Source organism: Halictus rubicundus, chromosome 8, assembly GCF_050948215.1.
Source record: "Halictus rubicundus isolate RS-2024b chromosome 8, iyHalRubi1_principal, whole genome shotgun sequence".
Taxonomy (NCBI): Eukaryota; Metazoa; Arthropoda; class Insecta; order Hymenoptera; family Halictidae; genus Halictus; species Halictus rubicundus.
The window spans coordinates 15,988,887-16,013,354 of NC_135156.1; the positions used below are offsets into that span (position 1 = coordinate 15,988,887).

Genomic DNA, 24,468 nt, shown 5'->3' on the forward strand with positions numbered 1-24,468 from the left:
TGTATAATGTAGGCATCGTTGTGTTATTACGGAGGCATCTGATGAATATTGAACAACATCTGTACTGTTAGACGAATAATAAATTATCTTTTATAAAATTCTTCGATTCCAATCAAATCTTGACAACAGTGGGTATTATCACAGACGTTCCGAAAATAACAAAATCGAATGTATTTAGAAGTTGTGCGGTACTGAAGGTAACATATACGTATATGAATTATGCAAATTATTAAATAAATTCACACTGAAAGAATCTGTATAATTTCCTATGTGACCGATGGTGGTAAGTTGAGTGCTAAACTCGCGTGGTAACTAGCCAACCGTCGGTAACTGTTCGGACGTCGGTAAAGCAGCGACGGTGGTTGAATTCGTTTCAAAATTATTTATTCCAGAAATGCGCATCGTAGAGTTTAGGAAGAGCTCAGAACTGGAGGATTGCAAATTGAAAGCGGGAATGTTGGGAGTTTCTGGAAATTCAAAATTTTGGCATTGCGGATCGCGGTTTAACTCCCGGGCAGCCACCTGTCGCGCGCATGCGCAGGAGTTCGGAGCACCTCGCTGTCCGTTCCCCGAGTGTCAGTGTAAACCAAAATGGCGAGTGTGAGGACGGGTCGTGACAGCTCTCGCCGCTGTTCGCTCGTGTCCACGGATTTCTGAACGGGTCGCGCGGTACTATGTGGCACACGTGACCGATCCGAGCGCGAACGGTGAATGGATATCATCGATTGATCGGTGGCAAGCTCTGCCGATCAACGATCACCCCCGTGCACATCGGATCGGCACCCTTAGTGCTCCCGATGCACAGTGACGGGGTGACATTGACGTTCCTCGTCGATTTAAAGTGGCCCGTGTCCGTTACGCGGAAACACACCTGAGCATTTCACGCGTCTTCCGCTCCGTGTAAACAACGCTGGGACCATCGGGCTCCCGTGGGTGTGTGTCGTCGACGATAGAAAGAGAGATCGTTCGATAAGTGTTCTCGATTATTGTTGTTTCGCGGAAGTGTCACGAGGTGTGCGCGTATTGTTTCGAAAGTATCGGGCCCGTGTGCGATCGTGTGCGCGTTCGAACGTGCACCGATTACGCTCCTAGTCCTCGATAGTTGGGACTGTCGCGCGTTGCGATACTGCGTGATTTTTCTGATTCATCGTTCCGCGGCTGCAGTTCCATCGACCACGGTAAGTTCTCCGTTCTTTTATCGGGCTGACGATCAACCCGTTCGACGTGTGGAACCTACTTTTGTTTTTAACTATGCCGTCCGAAGTGTTTTTCCTCTTTCATTTCACTCGCTTCAACGTAACTCAATTATGTTCACACATTTAGCTTTGCTCGCCTATGCACAAGAACAGCTGAGATGTACGATCGCTTTTACACGCTACGAAACTCTAGCATTATCGATGAATGTACTCTAAATTTAGTAAGATCTTCATAATCATTATAATTATTATGTATCGTTGTACAATAATAAATGGGCTTGAGTATAGCAGTTTGTTCAACAATATCTTGTGACTACCATTTTCATCATTTTAACAACTGTACCGAGAAGAAATGAGAAATATGCCGTCTCGACTCGTTCGGTAGTTCGAACGTTAACAATAGCTTTTGTTGCTTTGTAAGACACGTTCGTATACAAAGAACGATTGCGTACGGGATAGGTTAACCGTGTCGCGTATTTTTATGAACAAAATGACGCGAACCGCTGGGAATCCAATGGATGTATTTTTATTAGTCCGCGAATTGATCCACCTCGTTTTAACCTCTTATGGTTCATTGGTCCACATGGGGTTCGAGTGACGTAGGAAGGTTACAACGTTGTAAAAATAACGTCATGAATGGGGCGCTAGCGGTGATTTTATTAATCGTCTTTTTAAAGACGCAAGACGTGGTATTTAATCTTTCCCACCCCTTGGCTAGTAACGTTGAATGGGGAAAGGGTTGATAATGTTGAATGAGGAAAGGGATGTATTTACAGGGATGAAGGTTAAATATAAGTTGACAATATTGGAGCTAAATCTTTGTAACTATATTTTATGAGGGGTGGTTGGGGAGGTGGAGGGTAATGCGAGTTAAATTAATAGTATGGAATGGAAAAAGAGGGTTTATATATAACAACGAGGGGACAAAATAAATTCACTCCATAATGTCGAACGGAGGAATAAAGTCGTCTTCGACCAACAATTTGTTGGGGAGTGGAGTTCAGGGTCATTTTGGTTCCATATACAGGGTGATCCAAAAGTCACTGGAACATTTCAAATTTGAATTTCTTTATCAAAAAATGAAGGGGTAACGGTTTATATTGATAGATTAATATTTTAATATTTTAAAATGTGATTATTAGACCACTCTGTATTTAATGCGGCAAGGATTCCGTTAAGGCCCATGTTAAAACAGTATGTTCTACCAGCACTCTTCAACTATAGCATTTGTTACCGATGCAGACAATAGACTCGCATATAAATGTCTACTAGACATCCGGCGCGTCAGATAGTTCCGTTTAAACGGTTGGGGGACCCAGTTGAATGGTGAACATGGGGCACCATGTGACAAAAACTGAAACTCGCCGTAAAAATCTGCCCCGCGTGACCTTGTTCCCGAGTTGCATCCATTTTTGTACTCTCCCGTCGTGCAACCGATTACCTTGATTGGAAACTAGCTTAAACCGCCCAGCCTGGGCTTCTTATGCCCGAGTAATTAACCGGAATTCAAGTGGTTGTTCGACAGAGCCCGTTTGCTCTTCCGTTCCTGCGATTATATAACAATTTGATATTTTTAAAATAAACTGGCACCTTAATCATCCGTCATTACCCAATGATTATACTTGCATATATCATTTACATATTATGCAATGCAGATAATTGTACCGAGGGACGAGCTATCTTTTACGGTAAATTCATTCATTTAAAACGATAACAAATTGAGGGATTAAGAAAAATTACTGAAACCTTCGGGGTTGATTCCGCCCTCTTAAATTGATCTTTTATCGAAAGAAAAACAATTGTTTATTTCACTTAGCAGGCGGACAGTCTCGATTTACTGTTCTCAGAATGTTTTGGTATTCTTGTTTGAGTATACCGGGTGTCCCCGATCTAGAAACGAATACGGACTTTCCTTTAGAACTTTTCTCTGCGAGTGTACAAACAATTACCGAGCTGCAATTACGGGCCGCATCTAGAGTACGAAGTTAAATGGGACACGTGAACTATTTTTTGATCCGTCGCCAGGGGTAGTTCTTGTAAAAAGGTCAGGAAAGTTCTAAATGTCATATCGAATGCGTCAGGTGCGAGAAGAACGAATTTGCTCGTGCCGTAGGTGTCGATCGATCGACAATTAAATATCGTTTATCGAGTTCGGGGTGTTATGACGTGGGGTTTAGGTGTAGGAATTCATGCTGAAATTAGAGGGGTTGTAGCAAGGCGGTCCTGTGGCGCAACGGATAACGCGTCTGACTACGGATCAGAAGATTCCAGGTTCGAATCCTGGCAGGATCGGGATTATTTTTTTTTCAATTTTAAACATTCTATATTCCCTCTCCCACTCCGTTCATCTTATCCGCTGAAACAAATCTTTTTACAAAATCCTCTTCGATCGTGTAGAATTAATTTACATGCAAAAATTGAACCGTCGACAAACCATTCTTGCATCGCTATTCACCGAAAAGAAAATCCTGTACAAACTATATTAAATCTATACATATACAGGGTGATCCGTTTTTAAACGGCCAAACGTCAACCAGCTATAGAGGACCCGAAATGGAACAACTTTCACCCCTAACACTGTTTTTGATTCGAAGTTATTTCATTCAGTCTCCACGGCGTGCCCCATGTCTAAAAAACCAAGATCCAAAGGTCACACAAAAAAGTTGACTTAATAAAAAAGATGCCCCTATTCATTTTAAACCAAACAAAGGAAAAATCATCAAGATACATAATTGCAGTCCTAATATATTTAATCTTAAGTGAACGCAAAAAATGACGGGTTTTTGCAATTATCTAAAAATCAAGACCGAATCAAAAAAAAAAGTGTTAGGGGTGAAAGTTGTTTCATTTGGGGTCCTCTATAGCTGGTTGACGTTTGGCCGTTTAAAAACGGATGACCCTGTATATTAAATCTATACGCGGAGCTACGTTAAACGTGTAAAACATTCGAACGGCTCACAGTTCAATCAACTCTTGATAGCTTGACCGATTACGTGCAAAGATTAGGGTCGTTTTCTGCAAAATTCAGCCGCATATTAGTCTGCACTTGTTAGACGATAACGAAACTGGTTCTCTTCGGCGTGGAGCGTTAATCTCTCGAGTATCGGCGTTTTTTCGCCAAGAATTGATCGAAGATAATTCCTATCGAACCGCTAGACGAAGTAGCGGCCAGATTAATGGATTATACGTAAAATCGCAAATCGATCGCGGGTGTTCCGATACTTTCTAGCTGGGCAGGTGTGTAGGGGAATGCTCGTGTAAACGGAGCGCGACCAGGAAGAACTTTTTCGCAAGCGCGAGGCAGCGAGGCAACGCGCCGCCGAAGAATCTCCAGGAATAGTGCGCATTCCGGCCGGGACGGGAGACGATGCCCCTTCTTCGCCGCTTTTGTTTCTCATTTTGCGTTCTTCGACGCCGCCGGAATCTTCACCCGGAAGATAAACAGAGAGCCAAGGGTTCCTCCGCTGAGATCTCGAGTCGGGACCGCAGGTGAAAAATCGGTCGTTGGCGACACGAGGCGCGGGACACAGTATAGTCATAGAATTGGCTGAAATTTGATTTATAGTTTCGCTCAACCAGCATTTCGCAATCACACATTAAATTTATTTCGACTCGAACGTCGAGCAATTCGTGCGATTAACAGATACAGCCAAGAGTAAGTCTTCTCGAGGCCCATTTAGATTGTTCACCTTCGATAGGGCTTTCACCATACATCAAACTTTTCTAATAGAAGCGAGCACAAAATACTTCGGAAGTTGCTATCTTCGACATCTTCGAGCAATCCATTAGACTAAGAAATCACCCGGAGTAAAACTTCTTGCAACGCATTCAGATTGTCCACCGTTATAGAGCTTTCGCAGCCCAGCTTTTCTAATGAACGCGTAGACAAGTGTCTCGGGTAGTTTATGGGTGCCCAATCTCCTCGAATAGTCCATTTACCTACAAAATATTTCCCAATTCTTTCGCAGTCCACCATTGTCCTTCCATAATGAACGCATCCACGACAGTCTCGGATACTCTACGGTCTGTCATCGAATCTGTTCGAATAGTCCATTGAATGAAAAACAGAACAAAGAATTTCTTCGGATCTGTTCATTCGCCGTTGCAGGGCTTTCGCCGTCCAACTTCAGCATCAGCAGAAACCTGGTTGTTTCCCGCTGCCAGCGCAGCGTTTCTCGCGGAATTAATGCCAACGGTCACTAATCAACACGTTTAATCGTCGTTCGATTTAATTAGAGGAGAATTGGAACGAGCTTATCGGCGATTGCTCGCCAGTCCTGGCAAATAAATTATACGCGGACGTGATTTCTTCTGTCCGCTCCAGGCCCATGCGATGACAATGATCATCGCGGGATGCGCAGGCTTCGCGAGCATTATCGCCGGCGAGAGAACGAGTTTGCGAGAGTTTAACGAGCTTGTTGTTTTATTTCGAAACTGGCGGAAACTTTGATAAACTCGACTCGGATCGGCTTTGCTGCAAAAGTAAAACTCGTTCGCGCTTCCCGTAAATAATCGGACGACCTTGGGAATCTTGTTACGATTAAAACGATGCTCCCTTATTCTTAAGCGAGTTACCCTGGAAAGTAGAAACTCGGGAGGACCAATGGAACCTGAAGGTTTATTTTTAACAGTTCTTTCAATTTTTATCGTTCGGTAGTGTTAAGGAAATTTATTTGAAACGGGACAAGTTGAGCATCGGTTCACTCCTTTGGCATCAAATGCTAATCGTTGTTGGCCTCTGTAGCCTTCTCAATTAACTTTATCTGGTACGCAACGACCACGTGTCTTTTAAGTGTCGAGAATAGAAAATTAATTTTTATAGAATTCATTCGACAGAAACCCTGTTGATTCGTAATCATTCTGATGACATTTTTCTCGAGTTTTTCCCCAGCCAAGTGATTTGCTAGGTCGTGGACATGCCGGGCAATCGGAACAGCTGCCGGGACCGGGTATCTCGATGTGGTCTCCCTCGACTTCCGGTCGGGGACGCGAATTTCCACAGGATGCATCCAATCCGACAATGCTCAACACGTCGAAAATGGTTTGCTGCGTGCAGCTACTCGCCTGTCATTGTTGACAGTCGGAAATGTCCAACATTAAAAATATTTGTTTCAACATTTCTAGCTGATCGGTTCACGAAAACAAAAGTTTCAACGTTTCAAACGAATCGCCAGTAGCACTCTCTAATGAGATATCCCGCACGACCGAATACGCTTTCAAAATTCATAAACGGCCGAACCAGCGCGAGTTAATCCCCCGTGCGAAATCAATGGAAAACGCGAACCAGCGATCTTTTGTTCGCGATACGATCGTTTGCGGAGATTTGTTTGGTTCGCGCGCATTCGATCGTTTATCCGTTTCGCGATTGCTACTCGTTTCCATTTGTTTCGACGATTACAGTCGTCGACGGTGCCATCGACGCAATTCCAATTGCGTGCGAAGGGAACAACGTGTCATAAATGGTACCCCGTGACCCACAAATAAAAAGAAATCCTTGTCACCACGATCATTGAAAATTTAAAGAAGAATCGTGACGCAAAGATGAAGAAGACGCAATTTTAATAGCGCAAGGCGTGATCAAAATGTCATAATTGGAGCATTGCAACCGATAGATAAAACTAAATCCTTGTTACCGCGATCATTGAAATTTTTAAGAAAAATCAGAAGTTTCTAAGAAACCATCTGTTCGCGGTATCATGGACACAATTTTAATTACACATCGCGTGATCGACGTAACATAAACGGCACCCTGCAAACGAAGAGAAATTATTGTTAACATGATCGAGGAAATTTCAAAGGAAAATCGTGGTGCAAAGATCACCGAGGATCCCTCGAAGTCGCGCTGGTAGACGGAATGCTAATTGCGCATGACGCAATCAACGCGACGTTAAATGTTAGCTCGCATCAGCCAGGGAAAAAGTATCTCTGCCATCACACAATCTCTGAAATTTCAAAGAAGAATCGTGGCGCGAGAGAACTTGATCCCGAGCGGATCTTCAAGGATCACCGAGGATCCTCCGAAGCGGCGCTCTCGAGCGCAACACCGTTTTCTCGGCGCGCGTTCACTTTTCCCTTCGTTGCTCTCGGTAATTCGACACTCGCGTATAAATTACGCCGGCACAGTTATCTGGCTGTGCGGTTTCGTTTTCGTAACCCGTTAGATACGAGGAGGAAAGTCTGCGGACCGGAGAAAATCGGCGAAGACGCGGCGCGGCGGCAACGTCCCGCTATTTCTCTCGCGCCGTTTTCAAACGTTTCCTAACGCTCTCGGCACAGACGCCTGTGATCTCCCAGCACGCGGAGAAGCCTCTTCCCCATTGTTCTCGGTCCTCGGAATCCTTATCCAGGACGCGAGCGTGCAAGTGAAAGGGAACTTTGCCTTGGTTATCTCGCCGCTCGCGGACAATAGACAATGGCGAACGTCGTGAGACTATTTTTCACGGTTCTTCTTCCTCCTCTTCTTCGTTTTCCATGGTGTCCCGGTTTATCAACCGACGATTACTTGATAGGTGCAATATCTCACCTGTATCATGGCACGTGGCCCCGTGCTGCTCCTCTTTCCCTTCGGTTTTCACTTTTCAGCTTAGGAGCGTCTGGTATCTATGTGGAGCGGGCAAGATTCGGACATTTGAAGCTGCATTTATGAACGATCTAAACGCGGTTGATATCTAATCTGATTTCCGAGGGGATCTAGAAGCTAGATTTCCGATGGACTCGGTCACAGTTACGGTCCCTGCAGCATAGATTAGATATCGTCTCTGTTTCCGTGCAGGGAAGGCTGAATTGCTCCCTGGTCACTGTTCTGGCCCCATCTGAGCCGAGAGCAACGAAACCACGCCCGCTGACGGTGGTCTAGTCCATAGCCACGCCCGCTAAAGGTGGTCTAGTCCGTAGCCACGCCCGCTAAAGGTGGTCTAGTCCGTAGCCACGCCCGCTAAAGGTGGTCTAGTCCATAGCCACGCCCGCTAAAGGTGGTCTAGTCAATAGCCACGCCCGCTAAAGGTGGTCTAGTCAATAGCCACGCCCGCTAAAGGTGGTCTAGTCCATAGCCACGCCCGCTAACGGTGGTCTGGTCCATAGCCACGCCCCTCAGCACCGCCCTTCTACCCCCACCACCTCGTGGCGCGCGAACCGTGATGCAGTATCGAATCTGCAACCAATCAGGATGAGGCAAACAGTTTTCTTCTGAAGCGTGTCTCCAAATAGATTAACATTATAGAGGGAATATTATAGCCTACCTTTATACTCAACTATTGTATCTAAAAACCATAGTATACCATTGTATCCAAAAACAGAAGTTAATATTACCAATGCCAAGATTATCGACAATTTGCATGAGCAAGGAAATCATACAAGAAAGTCAAATTGCGTATGCTCTTGCACCAAATAATCACCAATATAGAAAAGTATGTAGAACTCCGACAGGTATAATTTTTCTAAAAAGTTGTCTAGCCAGGTTTTTGCACCACGGCTTCCAACTATTTGCTTTCAACGGCGAATCTATCTTCGTTATTCGCCCAGCAAGTGAAAGCAAAGCTTTTAAGCGATAGTGTATCTTGACTTCCAGCCAGCGAGATCTTCTCGGACCGCAAACATCGTTTTCCCCATCGCATCTTCCACGCTGTCCCGCCTCTCAACCGTTTTTACCTCTTCCATTCCTCTTCGACGAGATTATTCCAGATGCCAGTTTCTTTTCGGCTCCGGCCAGTTATTCTTTCCAATTTCCATTTTTAATTTCATTTCACCGGGTCCTCCGGCGAGTTTTAACGAACCGGCCTATTTCTCTCTCTCTCTCTCTCTCTTCCACCCTGATTCTCCGTGGAAATTCGCATGCGGACATTCGATTAACCCTGCAGCTTTCCACCGAGCTCGAGGGCCGGAGCAATCCTTCGTTGATCGTCGAGTTGACGTTTACACTGTTCCGTATAATGGCTGTCATATCGAAGAATGATTGATAAACCAGCCGATTGGAAAAATTGATTTCTTTTGTATCGGCGGAAAGAAAATTGACGACCGTCAATCGAACCAATTCGCGATAGCCCGCGGTCCGATTGATTCGATTTAATTGCGCTTTCTTTGGAAATTGATTGTCCCAGTTCGCGTATCCGAGTTTCTCATCCGCAATGATTAGACTGCGGATCTTTATGTAAAATTCGCTGCGTCGATCCAATTCCCTTTCTTTCCTTAATCTTGCTCCTAAATTCTTTTTACCCTCGAACGGCGGATCTTTCTCGTAGTTACACTGTTTGCAGCTTCTTTTATCAATTTTCTAAACATACTTTAAATATTTTAAATTTCTAATGAAACTGTTTAACTAATACTCTGGGTCGAACCAGACACAAATGGCTAACCCTTAGCACTCGAACCGACGACTCCAAGGCGCCACACCATTATTTAAAACAATTTTTAAAGCACCGCTCTGCTCGTATCTAAGAAACTGATAAAAGTGTTGTAAGCTCGAATAATACACTTCACACGCAGGATAGGACACAAATGGAAATGGTTTTCGAGTTGAAACAGCGGAAGGGGTCAATCTTTCTGCTGTTCGAAATTTCGCCGAATCGGTTTTGTCATGGGCGCGTAAAATCCGCAGTCTAACAACAATTGTATCAGCAGTCGTTGGCGATGCGAGCGCATCGTTTAATATCGAGCGGATGATTAGCACCGACGATTAACCACGCGAATGGCACCAATCCAACGGGAAACAAAACGAAGGACGGCCGGATGAAATTGCCGGGGGATACAGAAAACAGAGTCGGTGAAAACAGGATAATGGTGATTACCAGCCGAGAGAGTCCTTGATCGCTGGGTCGATCCCGCGGATGCGAATTAAAGCCCGCTCGTTCCGGATTTTTCCGGTGCCCGGTCGACGGGTTCCGATCTAGAATTTCTGTGAACTGTAAAAACGCGCACCGCTAAAAATACACAGACCGCGGACCGGTCTGCTTCTTTTCAGAGGCGTTACGTGTCGGCTGTACACCACTGAAAGAACGCTAATTGGTTTGCGAGAGAGGCCGCAGGTGGGTCGAGTCGCGTGTCTTCCACCGGAAGTCGCGCCGCGATCTTCTCGAAATTTTTTGGCACGTACCTGATCCGGTTGCTGCACGGAATCGCTGCACCTGAAACGAAATCGAACCGCTCTCCGCGGCCGAACTGACCTGACTCGAATCGATCGCTTGGAATATACCTGAAACGATTGAGCTCTGGATCTAAACTTACACCCCCGTCCATAAGTATCAGGACACCTTTCAAAAACGAATAACTTTTCTTTTACGAATTGCGTAGCACAGCGATTTCTCTGTATATGTCGCCAAGGCCTGGATTATAAACGTCGCGGAATTATCCCCACTACGGAACACCTCGTGAGGGCCCACGGAGCTCGAGAGGTCTCGGACACCGAGGAGTATTCGAGGACGCCAAGTAATCCTATTAATATCTCAAAATCAATCGTCCGGAACAATTTTAAAAAAGTTATCCGTTTTCAAAGGGTGTCCCAATAGTTATGGACAAGGGTGTAAGTGTAGATCCAATTGTTTTAGACCCGAATCAGCTAGATTCGGCCCGAACGGATCATTTTTAGTCCCGAACCAACACGCCTCGACTTGAATGAATTACTTTCAAACATTCAACACGAATCGGTCTACAATGATCGCTTCTAGATCTGAATCAGAAGGATTCAACCCGAATCGATTAATTTTAGACTTAAACTAATGCAATTCCTCGTGGATTGTCTAACTTTAGACTTGATTTGGACCGGTTCGATTACAAATGATCAGTTTCAGAGCTGTATCGATACGCCTTCAACTAAACTCACGACTTCTAAACCTCATTCGATAGGATTCAACTTGAACTGATCATTTGTAGAGCTGAACAAACGCGATGCGACCCTAGACGGCCACTTTTAGACGTAAATCAATAAAAATCAAGCTGAATAGCCTACTTTCAAACCTGAACCGATACGATTCCTCCTCAACTGACTAATTCTAGATAAACCGAACATTTTCAGACTGGGAAGAATCCTGTTCGACTCGGAACGATCATTTCTAGACTGGAATCGATCCTGTTCTATCCGAAATGATAATTTTTAGACTCGAACCAGTCTTGTTCGACCCGGAATGTTCATATTTGAGCTGGAAACCAGTGTTGCCGGGTGGAGAAAATCGAGGGGAATACGATGTACCCCCTCTCCGATGACCAGAGTAATACGTGACACGTTGCGCGTGCGCCTCAGTCACGTGACCAGTTTATGGTCTTAGTGGGGGACGTTGGAGCGTGCTCATGGTGGTGGAATGGGATAGTGGAAGGGGAAAAGGAGGAGAGGAAACAGGTACCCAAATGGGCATTTTATGGCAACACTGCTCGAAACAGATTCGACCGAAACCGATCAGTTGCGGTCTCGATCAAGTGTCCCCCGTGATTTCGAGCACTCGCACGGTTCTTATGGGGTTGTCCACGTGCTAAAGGCTAGCGTCCACGGCTGACCAAGCTCGAACGGTTAATCGCGCGGCTAACTCGCAAAAATGACGGGTTTATCGAGCATGCCGGGACTTTGCTAATCGGCAAGGAAAGCGACGCGACTGCTTTCTCGCTGGTTTTGCATGATCGCGAGCGTGACTACCAGTTGCGTTAGAAGCTTTCGCTTTCAGAAACATACTAGCTGCAACTTATTAGCCGGTCGCGGCCCGCCGCAACGTTCCTCGCGTTGTCCCGCGATGAATTACGGATGCGCCACTCGCGTTTTCTCCCACGATGCACCGTTGCCGGCCGTTCTCGTGATCTCCCTTGTACATGCGTATTTTTCTTCGAAAGTGAAACCTGATTATCGCGGGTTTTTCATTAACTCCGGTCGAAACGGCCCGTATCGCGATCGCGCGCCGATCGGTATCGGTCGTTGAAATGAATTAAACAGGCTTATAAAATTTAATAAGCGGACTGCAAATAAATAATTAATAAATGATTAGCGAAAACCGGTGAACGCTGTATTTATTGCGAGCGGAATCGGAGATCAACGAGCAGACTCGATTTCTTTTCTCGATTGCGTTCGTGAAACTTAATCTATCGTTACTAATTTCCGAGGCGAGCATCAATTATTCTGCTTTCGGACATCGGCCAGCCGTGAAAATTCATTGTTAGTATTATTGCCGCTATCATCGACTTTGTTGCCGAATAATCAAACTACGAAGCGAACGCGGATGAAATAATGCTACGTCTGGCGTGAAACGATGTTTCTTTCTCGATTTTCCATTCGGAAAGCATTCGAGCCGTAATAGTGTTTCGCTGGCTGCAATAAATACGCTCTCGCAGTCTCCACGAGGTATTAAAATCGAGTTACGTAGCAGCTCGGTGCACCTAATCTCAAAAGAGGAGCAAATGAAATCAGAGTCGGCCGGGAGCAATTTGGGTCAACAATTACAGGATTAAATTTCGATTGAAATTCCTATCACGCGTCTGCCTTGTTGTTCGTGGGCGGAGCTTCGGGGAAAAACGCGAGCATCCTGAAGAGACTTTGAAAAATCTGAGCCCAGATGCGTGGGAGCAATGAAAAAGTTACAAAAGTTTAAATCAATATTCGTAACAGCGTGTTCCTGACATTTTTCTGATTAAAATGACTCCAAACACGACACAATTCGGACGCTGTTTGGTTGTTTAATCCACGATATTGTAGAACCTCGATTATGCGAACTAATGAATGGAACGCGAGTGTTCAGATAATAAGATTAAATCCTTGCTAAATTGTACAATCTTGTTGTATTTGGATCGCCTTGGACCGAATCGGTCAGTGTAATTCGTATATCATCGAACACGATTCGCATGATCGAGGTTCCGCTAAATCGTGGATTAAACAAACAGATAAGCTGCGAAGTATATCGTGTTGGTACTCGTTTTAATCAGGAAAATGTCACAAACATATCGGCAAAGGTTTCGCAAAGAACCAATTAAGAACAAGAAAGTTTCATCAACGAATTGCAATAGTCTCGCTGATATTACTAATCCTGCATCATCCGTGCGCATCTCTTTCGCGTATATCGGGACAGTACTGTAGATTTCGAACCGTTCGGAGTTCTGCTAATGGCGTGCAGTCCTCTCCACCGAATTTCATCCCTTAATTTGCGCTTCCGCGCGAGGAACGCCGCGCGTTTTCCGGAAATTGCTTGGCGGCGAAAATAATCGAAAATCTGGTCGATAACGCGCCGCAATTGAAAAGCAAACGTAACTTTGTCGATTGAAGTGGACGCGAGGTGACGTCGAGGACGTTCCCGGCCGCGCCGGTGATAATTGGTCGCCGTAATAACGAATCGTCTGGCCGCTCGCTAACGAGACTCGCGCGGCGTTAATTGTTTCCTCGGCGCGTCCGTTGTCCGTGGCTTTTGCGCTGTTTGTTGCCCATCGCGCGTACACCGCCGACGAAACGCTGTTATCCACCCTTCGATCGTTGGCTGACTTTCAACGAGCCGAGCTTCGCTCTTCGAGGCTCACTGGTCGATCCACCCGCTGCATTCTAAAAGCCCAAAATCGATTTTTTTCCCTGGCGATCTTCGTGCCGCCACTCGAAACAGTTAGAGGGCGGCTATCAACAGTCTCCACATTAATTCGCATCGATTCCCGTAAAGTTCATTTGCGTCGCAATTCCCGTCGCACGGATTTTAGGCATTTCTAATCAAAATCCTGTTGTATCATTTTCATCTGTTAACAATTTGAACGCCCAACTAGAAATCCGAAAAATTCTATAAAATCAAACTAAGTTATTTAACGAAATAAAAATTCCAAAAAATTAAATGTATGATAATCCTCCAACTTTCTTGCATGTTACAGATCCTAATCAAGTTTAGTACAATGAATCTATCAACGTAAAAATTCATTTTAAAACCTGCTCAAATAATTCCGTCACCCACATATAATAAATATCCATGTAATTTTGCATAAAAATTCGCAGTGATGAAGAGGACGTATGAAATGTAATTTCGATTTCAGATTTATACGAATTTAATTTGAATTTCGATTTATACGAACACCGTTCTTTGCTTCCCGAGTCTACCACGTCATTGCGCGGGGGGAGAGGTTAACGCAATTAACGTTCCGATCTTGCGGTAATTCGCCGTGTTTCGTGCTCGCCACTTAACGCGTTAAACAAGAGTAATTCCGCGAAAGAGTATCTGCGCGTGTTCCAAATTCTGCGCAAGTGTAACTGCGAGTGCACCGAGATACCCACGAGAGAGAATCGCGGGCCGAGCGCGGAATGATCAAATTTGATTTACGTGGAAGCCTCGAGAGTGTATCTCGGCTGTGTTTCACTCCGGGAACTTTTCGAATGCAGTGTCTGCAACGTGCCGTCTGGCTTCGGAGCGCAAATGAGCGTCTGTTGGATAATCTGCGAACCGAAATCTGCGAATCTGCTCCTCCGGGGCCGAGCGGAACGCTTGCCACGGACCCCTGTTGCGGTAATTGTTCGCGGCGATTCTAATTACAGCGTCGACGTTACGCCGGTGTTGAGGAATTATTGTTTGGTTGCGCTGTTTCCTGGCAATTCTCCACGCTGGATTTCACTTGCTCTTTCAGCGAACGGAATATCGATAGCTCGAAAAATCGCGGATTTCGCACGTTCACTGCTGGCCCACAACCCTGAGGATCTCCCCCAAAAAATCAAAATGTTAGGTTGCCACAGAAATAGGATTTTACGCACTTGTGGTAAAGACGAATAGATGAAACACGAAACTGTTAAAACATTACAACTTTCAAACTTAACAACTTTCCATAACGATCATTTGAATATTTTCACTGTTTCTTCGATCTACTCATTTCTCATCGCATTATTTTCAACTCAATGAAGCTGTCAAGAGGAGTACGTTTCTGTTTAACTTCTGCTCTCCATAGTCGACTTGGAAAGTTTTTATTTCGCCTAAAGATTACCAGTCACATTGCAAATACGTACAGGTAATGTTGCTCAAACAGAAACCACTCGTAGTCAACGATTCTATAAATCTGTTCTTATCTGATGAACGGAAAGAGAGATATCGATAACCGAAGGTATCCATACTACAACGCAATAGAACAATCCGTGAACGTTATCGAAAGCTAAAATTACAATTTTTCTCGAAAATTTAAGAAAGATGACAAATGATAGTTTAGTAGAAAATGCAAGAAGGTGTTCGAGCCTCGAGCGCCATCTCGACGGACAAAACACGGCACGCTGTTTTTTATTTTTTAATTTGCGGAGGCTGTTGAACCGAGGTCTGGATTCGCGGTACGAATTTTGCGCGCGATTTCGGACCTCGATTCGCTGGATTCCGCGAGTCTCTGTTGGCCGCACGGATCTCGTTACAGACGCTACCATGGAAATTAGATTAATTCGGGAACGCCGCTCCAATTCGGAATTACGATCGATCGAGTTAGCAGCGCGCAGATGGGCCCGATCGGTCTCGTCGATGAAGACTTTCAATCGACGCGATCGATGCCCGGCCCTTGTCGTTAGTCCGGGGACATTGAATTCGAGCTTCCTGTTTCTCATTATCTGTTCACGAAACACACGTGTTCGTTTTTATCGGCCGACTGATAAAACTTAAAGCAGCTGATTATTAATCGTGACGGGCTGTAACGAAACTGGTTCCGCGAACTTCGCGAGTTTGTGGAATTATTCAAGCACATGCGGATCAATGTTTTCGGGAGGGATCGAGATAAACGACGGGTATCTTTTGGCTTTGGAAGAGGGTGCTTATGCGACAGATGGTTCGCAATCCGTATAAAAGTTGTTTTAAAAGATTTGTTTAAAAAGCTTTCGCAAGAGAAACACCAGCGAGAGGTACCGCTCGATCGTGGATTAAACGGGCAAACATGTGTCGGAGTATGTCGTGTTTGGTCTTGTTTTAATCGGAAAAGTGTCGCAGAGATGTTGCTGAAAGTTTCGTTAAGAAATCATTAAAAATAGCGGAGTTATATCAACAAAAACGTGGTTCCACAAGAGAGACGCTGGTAAGATTAAAATCATGCGTTGTCTGTATAATCGGAACGTCGATTTAACCGTGAAAATTGTGTAATATTTTTACACAGTACTGCATCCGCTGATTCAGCATTTGTTACAACGATCGAAATTTTTCGATCGATTTCAGACTAATTCGCGTATAATCGAGTAGTTAATTTTCGTCGGAAAGACTGGACTGGCGGATTATTTTGATAATGGAAAGTCCGAATTTAGCTTGGGTCGTCCTGGGGAAAGGAAGAAATAAAAAAAAAATGCGATCGCTTCCGAAGTGAAAGCATGAAGCGCGAATCCAGGAAAGAAATCGGTCAGTTAGTGAAGCGGGACGATTTTTAGAGAAGCGCCGCGAAAGTGAAACGCATTTTCCAGGGCTGCGATTTTCAAACGTACTGCGACTTGAAAATTGACGAAATTGGTAATCGATATCCCCACAGTAATTGGGACAGTTTCAGTGCTGCCGTGAATCGAGCGTTGATCATTTGATTTTCTGGCAGAACTGGTCGTCGACGATGCAAAAACGAGTGGTCGGACGATTAAATAATTGCGAGACGAAAATCCACGGTTGCCAGGAAGCCTCGCATCGCGATTCACCCAGTTTCGTCGCTTCCGTGACCGAGATTCTCACGGTTCTCCTGGCTCTAGGCTGCGAAAGATGCTTATCGTTCGCTCGTTACAGGATGATGTTCGAGCTAAGCGCCGCGCCGTCGAATTTCTTTTTCACGGTGAAATAACGCCAAATATAAAACAGCTCCGCAACAATTCCCGCGGCCTAACACACTTAATTTCGAGCTGATCGAGGGGCTCGGTGGCGCGAAACCAGTTCTGCTCGATCGGCTATAGCGAGGTTGTGCACTATTATGCAACCGAGTAATCGAAAACGAGTCGCGATCGTCACTTTTCTCCCCCGTTCGCTGGAAAACGATCGAGGTCCCATCGGGGAGGATAAGAGGAGACGACGGTGTCGAACGGTGCATCATTTCAATGGGAAAACAAGGTCGTTGAACTCACCCCGGGAGAAGATGAGCCGACACACTGAGGATGTCGATAGGAACTCGGATTTTCAAATCTTTTTTTTTTTTTTTAATTTATTTATTTATACAGGTCGCATCAACAACTAGGTCATTAGCGACCACAGATATTATATCATAATGTTACATTATTATATCTTTGTACTTAACATATATGTTACTTATAAGTATACTGAGGAGAACAAATTTTGTACTTGTTATATGTATACAATATTACAATGTGTAAAAAATTTTTGTGGATTTTAGAAATTTTAAGATTTGGTCTATATTCGACTTAACATTGAAACAATCACTTAAATTGTTGGGGATAGCCAAGCGTCTTCTTTGGAAGGAGAAAAGAGGGCATTGTAGGATGAGATGTTCAATATTTTCAAATCTTGATCCTGCGATTCTTCAGTCTTACACTAAACCCCTTGCGCTACTATTTATTTAGCGATTATAACGATTAGAAATTCTTCAGAGAAAAAGAAGAAACGATTTTTCGGGGTGCAGAGCATTCCAGTGTCCGTAAAAACAGAACAAAGCGGTAAAGGATTTTGGGGTTTGCGAGACCGATGGAAAATCGTGGAAAGCTCTCATGGAAAATCTCTATTTTCCCATGGGAGAGGAACGGCGCGCTATCGAGCAGGCTCCTCTAGCCTGACTCAGCCGGCTCGAAGAGGCAAACGGCCATGAACCGATTAGCCCCCGAGCCTCTTTCTGCCGTTTGTTAACAGGCAATCCGGTCCGCGCGAGGCATAGGTTAATTTTAGCGATTGACACCACGGCCTCTAATTGCTCGTTAATCACGTTTCCCAATCGGGCAGCTGCCCTCGTTCAACCTTCCTCTGAACCTCTGCCCTTGCCTCGTTCGGAGGCTGCAACCTCTGCTAACTCAAGACTTTCCAATCAAAGCCCTCCATTAGACTCGCAAATTCGTGACTTTGTCGGTTCAGAATTTACGTCGACATGATTCAACTGATGTCGCGGATGCGTCGCTTATTTGTGACACCCGTGTGTACAATTCACAATTCGAAGCTCGTCTGTGTTTCTCTTATAGAGCCCCTCATTAATGTTCTGCCTCTAAATAAATTCTAATCAACGTTTGAAACGATCCATCTTCGGGGAACTTTGATTGCACAGATTCGAAAAGATCGATTCCGTCGGGACACTTTCCATAGAAGTTTGAACAAGCTTTAACTCACGGGCGAGACGGGTCCATTTTGACCCACAGTTGAAAACGTACCAGCTTCTAATTTTGTGCCATCCACTTTGAATCGGGTAAGCCAAATACAAGTATATTTAAACCATACGAAAATACTGATTAAAATTATTACGAAGAGAAATTAATGCCTGTGCAGCTTCTGTATCTTGCAATTGATTCGGACAATTTTTATTTCGCATAAAAATCCGCAGTGTAGCTGCTAAAAAATTGGTGCACGAGGACGAACCTAACCGCGGCTGCTATAAAATCGTCAAAAGCTTACGAGGTTCAAAGAAGAACAATTCCTGCTAAGCGTAATTTTCTATCGGCTTTAAATGATTTCTTGTAATTTCATGCAACGTCATTCAAACATTTTTATTTTCAAATTGCTCAACATTTTCATTTATTTGTTTTTATTGCTGCGCCTTTGGTATTTCTCTAAAAATTTACCGCCCTCCTGGATCCGTCACTGGGGACCAGCGTGCGTGTTTCTATCAGGCCGCTTTTCCAGCTGGAAACGGCGAAGACAAAGCCCGTGGGAGGAACAATGGCGACGCCGTTTTCACGCATTCCTCTCGATCGAATCGTGGGATGGCATTATCGTCGCCTGTACAGCGCCGATCGGTTATCTTCGGTTCCTCGCTTCCGCTTCCGGAGAAAGAGGAGACGGTGTCTCGCAACAAGTGATCGTTAACGCGCTCGCGATCATCTGGATCACAGTGGAACCGCTTCCACGTGGATCTGGGTCAGAATCGCTTCGCGGGAGGCAGTTCCGTTTGCTCGTGGCTCGAACTAATCGCGAAACTCGTGCCGGAAACCGCTCGAAGAAAGTTGCACCGGTCGTTCTCGCTCGAACCGCGAGGCGTTTCCATGATTCGCGGAATTGTCACGGTTGACTAATACGACCATTTTATGATTCTATCCTTCCGTCCTTGCCGCGACCATCGCTCTGCCGCCATCGTGTTCTCAGTTATTGTCGATTGCTAGTCCAGTTTTCTACACCGGGCGTCGCGTCGCGAGCCTCGGTGATTGCGCTTTCATCGGCTGCTCCAGTTCTCCAACTTCTGCAGGTCTATTTCTTACGTTCTCTCTTTCATCATCTCTCTCTTTGGTTACCACGCTTCTGGTATTCTTAATTAATAGACAATTTTTCTAGACGTAGCATTACTTCAACGACGGCGGTCTCATCGCCTGCTCCAGTTCTCTGATTTTTATTTATCCGTTTGGTTGTGTTCTTACATTCTCCATTTTCTCCTCCGGTGCCCCCTTCTTTGTTGATCATGCTCCTGCTACGGTTAATTAATAGACAATTTTTCTAGACGTAGCATTACTTCAACGGCGGCGGTCTCATCGCCTGCTCCAGTTCTACGATTTTTATTTATCCGTTTGGTTGTGTTCTTACATTCTCCATTCTCTCCTCCGGTGCCCCCTTCTTTGTTGATTATGCTCCTGCTATTGCTAATTGGTAGACAATTTTTTCAAACATGGTTTTCTCCAATTCTCTGGTTTTTCTTGATTTATTTCGTTACGTTCCCCTCTCTCTTCCACTGCCTCCCTGCCATTAACCTCTTCGCGGCGTTTTAATTACTTTCGTAAGAGTTTGAACAATCGGGGATAGAGTACAACGTTCCAGCAGCTTTCACAAAGTTAAATTAACAAATTTACTCTGATAAATTCGGCTTTAACCTTGCTCCGAACGCTGTGGAAAATGTTGCCCGTCGTAAACGGAGTTACATTTAATTAATTTGCAATGATTGCTGAATATTCTGGTTGTTCATACTAGGATCCAAATCTGCATCTCAATTATAACATTTAATACACGAACGAACTGTTCGACAGTAGTAATTTTGAAATATTCTACCAAACATACGCGTTTTAAAGCATTTTAGACGACGAAGAGTACGCTAACATTGTTTTTGAAATAATTACCGAGTTTCCAAGAGGAAGTAAGTGCAGTAATAGTAGGTTATTGCTCTTAGGAAAAAGAAACGACACTCTACAGGCGTCACTCTTTATACACGTCATCATATTTCCTCTCGCGTTTTGATCCTTATTATGAGACGCGCGAGACGCTACTATTATTTTTTAAATAATTACTGCGGTTCCAAGAGGAGATGAATGCAATAATGCTCCCGTTTGCAGTAAAAATAACTAAACTCCATTGTTTGTATTCTGTATGGTCTATCAGGAGACTGTGTTCAGTTTCTGCTAAAAAGATGACTACGCTGAATTTTAGACGACAAAGAGTACAGTAAAATTATTTTTTAAATAATTACTGTGGTTCCAAGAGGAGATGAATGCAATAATGCTCCCATTTGCAGTAAAAATAACTAAACTCCATTCTTTGTATTCTGTATGGTCTATCAGGAGACTGTGTTCAGTTTCTGCTAAAAAGTGATTTCGCTGAATTTTGGGCGACAAAGAGTACGGTAAAATTACTTTTTAAATAATTACTGTGGTTCCAAGAGGAGATGAATGCAATAATGCTCCCGTTAGCAGGAAAAATAACTAAACTCCATTCTTTGTATTCTGTATGGTCTATCAGGAGACTGTGTTCAGTTTCTGCTAAAAAGTGATTTCGCTGAATTTTGGGCGACGAAGAGTACGGTAAAATTACTTTTTAAATAATTACTGTGGTTCCAAGTGGAGATGAATGCAATAATGCTCCCGTTAGCAGGAAAAATAACTAAACTCCATTCTTTGTATTCTGTATGGTCTATCAGGAGACTGTGTTCAGTTTCTGCTAAAAAGTGATTTCGCTGAATTTTGGGCGACGAAGAGTACGGTAAAATTACTTTTTAAATAATTACTGCGGTTCGAAGTGGAGATGAGCCCAGTGTCCACAGGCGGCTGGTGCTTTGACCCCAGAAAAATCGGAGAAAATAGGAAAAAAAGCAGGAGATAGCCCGCATGAAATTCTGAAAGTGACCGATCCTTGTGGATGTCGTTTATCCGGCCTCTCGGTGTCCGTGCCAGGACAATGGTCCATTAGTCACGTGGACACGCAGGAATATCGGCGTTGGACGTGGACAGAGTGCTCGAGACTGGCCAGATCGATTCAAACCTGGGACCAGAACGAACCCCGTCTGCTTTCCCGACCACAATGAAGCTTTTCCACTTGGCCCCGGAAAATTCCGGTCAATTCTTCCCCGAACGACACGCCATCGAAGTCGTCCAACGACTGAAAACATTTTCCAAACTGGGAAATAATTTATTTGACCCGATTGCCACGTTTTTGCTTCCAAAATTCATGCGCTCGCTGCCCGAGCGGATATTCAAAACGAAAGATACATATCGAGGTAGGGAAATCTAAATTTTTATCCTTGAGATAAGGATGTTAACACATTCGCGACCGCTGACGCGAATTCACGTCATTTTAAATTCTATTCGTGGTTGCCGCTGAGGTGAATTCACGTCCTGCAATTTTTGTTTCTGAATGCGGCAACATTAGGCGCATTAATGGGATTGGATTTAAATTTTAATTATGAATTAATTAATCCTTGCTTTAGCGATACAAGTTTGCGGCAACCAGCTTCAGAATTTCATTATTTTCGCCGGTACTCAGTATTAGAAACGGAAAAAATTTGCCGGTCGCTAATGTGTTAATGGTCCGATAAACCGTATAAACGACTTTTTCGCGAATTGTTGTTTTTGCGATGCAAATCGCGAAGGTTGAAATTGTAATTGTTTTATGGAAGTTACGATTACAATAAATTTGAATGATCCGAAATTACGCGCAGGTTTTTGCAAGTGGAAAGGATAGTTGACGTTCACCTCGGCGTGCTCGTGTTATTCTTTATTGGTCGGAATTGCTTCAGGAAGAAATTTCTATTGGTTGCATGCTTTCATAAAGCGTCGTTTGGAAAGTTGATTTTGCGTAAACATCCGCCGACTAGTTAGTTACGATGCCTGTTATTTGCGTAATATTCCTGTCGAAAGTGAAATATTCGTGGCGAAAATCATTATCGTCGAGCGCATTTTTTAAGCGATTTAAATTTGAAATGTTCCCGGTATAAATAGTGCATACAGGAGCTGATTAAAGCATATCTTTCCGTAAATATATTTTAACGTATTACAGATATGTAAATACTTCATTTTTCATCTTATCGCCCTCGATAGTTATCTGCCCCGTTATCTGTCTTCAGAAGCATAGCTATTCTCGGTAGAACAACCGCAGCTCGTTCGTCGTCCAGAAAATCGGATATTTAAGTGAGTAATCGGTTGCTCAATCATGGTTTCAACATGACTCATCGCGAGAAGGAATTTTAGGAACGAAACCTCTCTCCGAGCCGCGGCCTGTGTTCTACGGAACACCTGATGGAAATTATTAATCGCTCTAACTTCGGTTATCCACGTATTACACAGTACTTTCATCAATAACCAGTGAACGTTGCAACGCAAATTTTCACGAGCATATTTTCCAAAAATCGTTACAAGAGAAAACCAATTGCTTCGCGTGATTGAAGATTCTTCGCGGTAATAATAGAATAGAAACACTAGTATTTCTCCTTCGGAAAACATTTATCGTATAATCATCGCAAAAATGACACTCAAAAACCGTAATTCGAAGGCAACGTTCTAGGCGTCTCGTCAGCGACCGCCGTCTAACAATAAGCGGCGACAAAATGGCGGCACAGTGACGAAATTATTAGAAAAATTGCACCAAATCGCACATTTCACCTGAATAGGAACTACATCATTTTGTTTAATCTACGAAACAATTTGTTACTTATTAAGAAGAGAAAGTTTCGTGTATCTTCTTCAGTGGGCTCTAGCTAACAACGAATACCGACAAAATGGCGTCGCACCGACGAAATTATCGCAAAGACCACATCAAAAAGTACCAAATGTGGTACACATTTTACCTAAAGAGGAACTAGATAATTTGGTTCGTACGAAACCGTTCATTACAAGACAAAATGGCGTCGCACCGACAAAATTATCGCAAAGACCACATCAAAAAGTACCAAATGTGGTACACATTTTACCTAAAGAGGAACTAGATAATTTGGTTCGCACGAAACAGTTCATTACAAGACAAAATGGCGCCACACCGACAAAATTATCGCAAAGACCACATCAAAAAGTACCAAATATGGTACACATTTTACCTGAAGAGGAACTAGATAATTTGGTTCGTACGAAACCGTTCATTACAAGACAAAATGGCGCCACACCGACAAAATTATCGCAAAGACCACATCAAAAAGTACCAAATGTGGTACACATTTTACCTAAAGAGGAACTAGATAATTTGGTTCGTACGAAACCGTTCATTACAAGACAAAATGGCGTCACACCGACAAAATTATCGCAAAGACCACATCAAAAAGTACCAAATATGGTACACATTTTACCTGAAGAGGAACTAGATAATTTGGTTCGTACGAAACCGTTCATTACAAGACAAAATGGCGTCGCACCGACAAACTTATCGCAAAGACCACATCAAAAAGTACCAAATATGGTACACATTTTACCTGAAGAGGAACTAGATAATAAGACAAAATTCAGTGTAGCTTCTGGAGCGATTTCTAGCTAACATAGAGTAGCGACAAAATGGTGTCCCGGCGACAAAATGACGGCGCAGAGAGCCGTGCGAAGAACGCAGTTGCGTGTCGAGAGCGTATCGTCTTCGAATGAAAAGTCTCCAAAGGAAAGAAAAGAAGCGGCAGCCAGGGACGCGAAAAAATCTGTTACAGTTATTCGCGGGTCGGTCATGCTCCCTTGACTGTGACCAGCTGCGCACCTGGACGGTGTGCGACGCGACCGGGACGCGATTTCGCAATTTTCCCGACGCTGTTGATGTTGGACCGGCCTCGACGGAGATGCCGGAACAGCGTCGCGCCGCTCCCTTTCCGCTTAGTAAACGCTTCGCTCTCTACGCTCGTCGTGTCCGCGATACACGTTGATCGAGGACGAATTCTATCTAGCAAAGCCCGGGCCTCGGACACGTCTATGAAAATTCATGCAAATTTTCCCGAGCGCGTCAAACGATGCAGCATCCTCCGTAGGAAATGCGAACGTCCTAAAGCAAATCTGGAATACAAAAAAATTATCTATTTGACTTGATCGAACACTCAAATT

The 24,468-nt window shown here is 44.1% G+C and overlaps 1 protein-coding gene, 1 long non-coding RNA gene and 1 other non-coding gene across 4 annotated transcripts in view; 2 read left to right on the forward strand and 1 right to left on the reverse strand.

Moving 5' to 3' along the window:
* Nucleotides 1-574: 574 nt before the first annotated feature.
* Nucleotides 575-24,468, forward strand: part of LOC143356548 (uncharacterized) — a 33,502-nt gene continuing 9,608 nt past the window's right edge. Inside the window, exon 1 of the mRNA XM_076792342.1 lies at nucleotides 575-1,178. The gene's annotated coding sequence lies outside the window, so the exon portion shown is untranslated. The remainder of the gene's footprint in view (nucleotides 1,179-24,468) is intronic.
* On the forward strand, nucleotides 3,416-3,488 carry Trnar-acg (transfer RNA arginine (anticodon ACG)). Its single transcript has one exon. It is a non-coding gene; the product is annotated as a tRNA-Arg (tRNA).
* On the reverse strand, nucleotides 20,240-21,550 carry LOC143356226 (uncharacterized). Of its 2 annotated transcripts, none has more exons than XR_013082638.1 (3): nucleotides 21,192-21,550; nucleotides 21,014-21,121; nucleotides 20,240-20,946 (listed from the first exon to the last, which is right to left on the reverse strand). It is a non-coding gene; the product is annotated as an uncharacterized LOC143356226 (long non-coding RNA). The 2 variants fall into 2 exon arrangements; XR_013082637.1 differs by having other exon boundaries at nucleotides 21,014-21,124.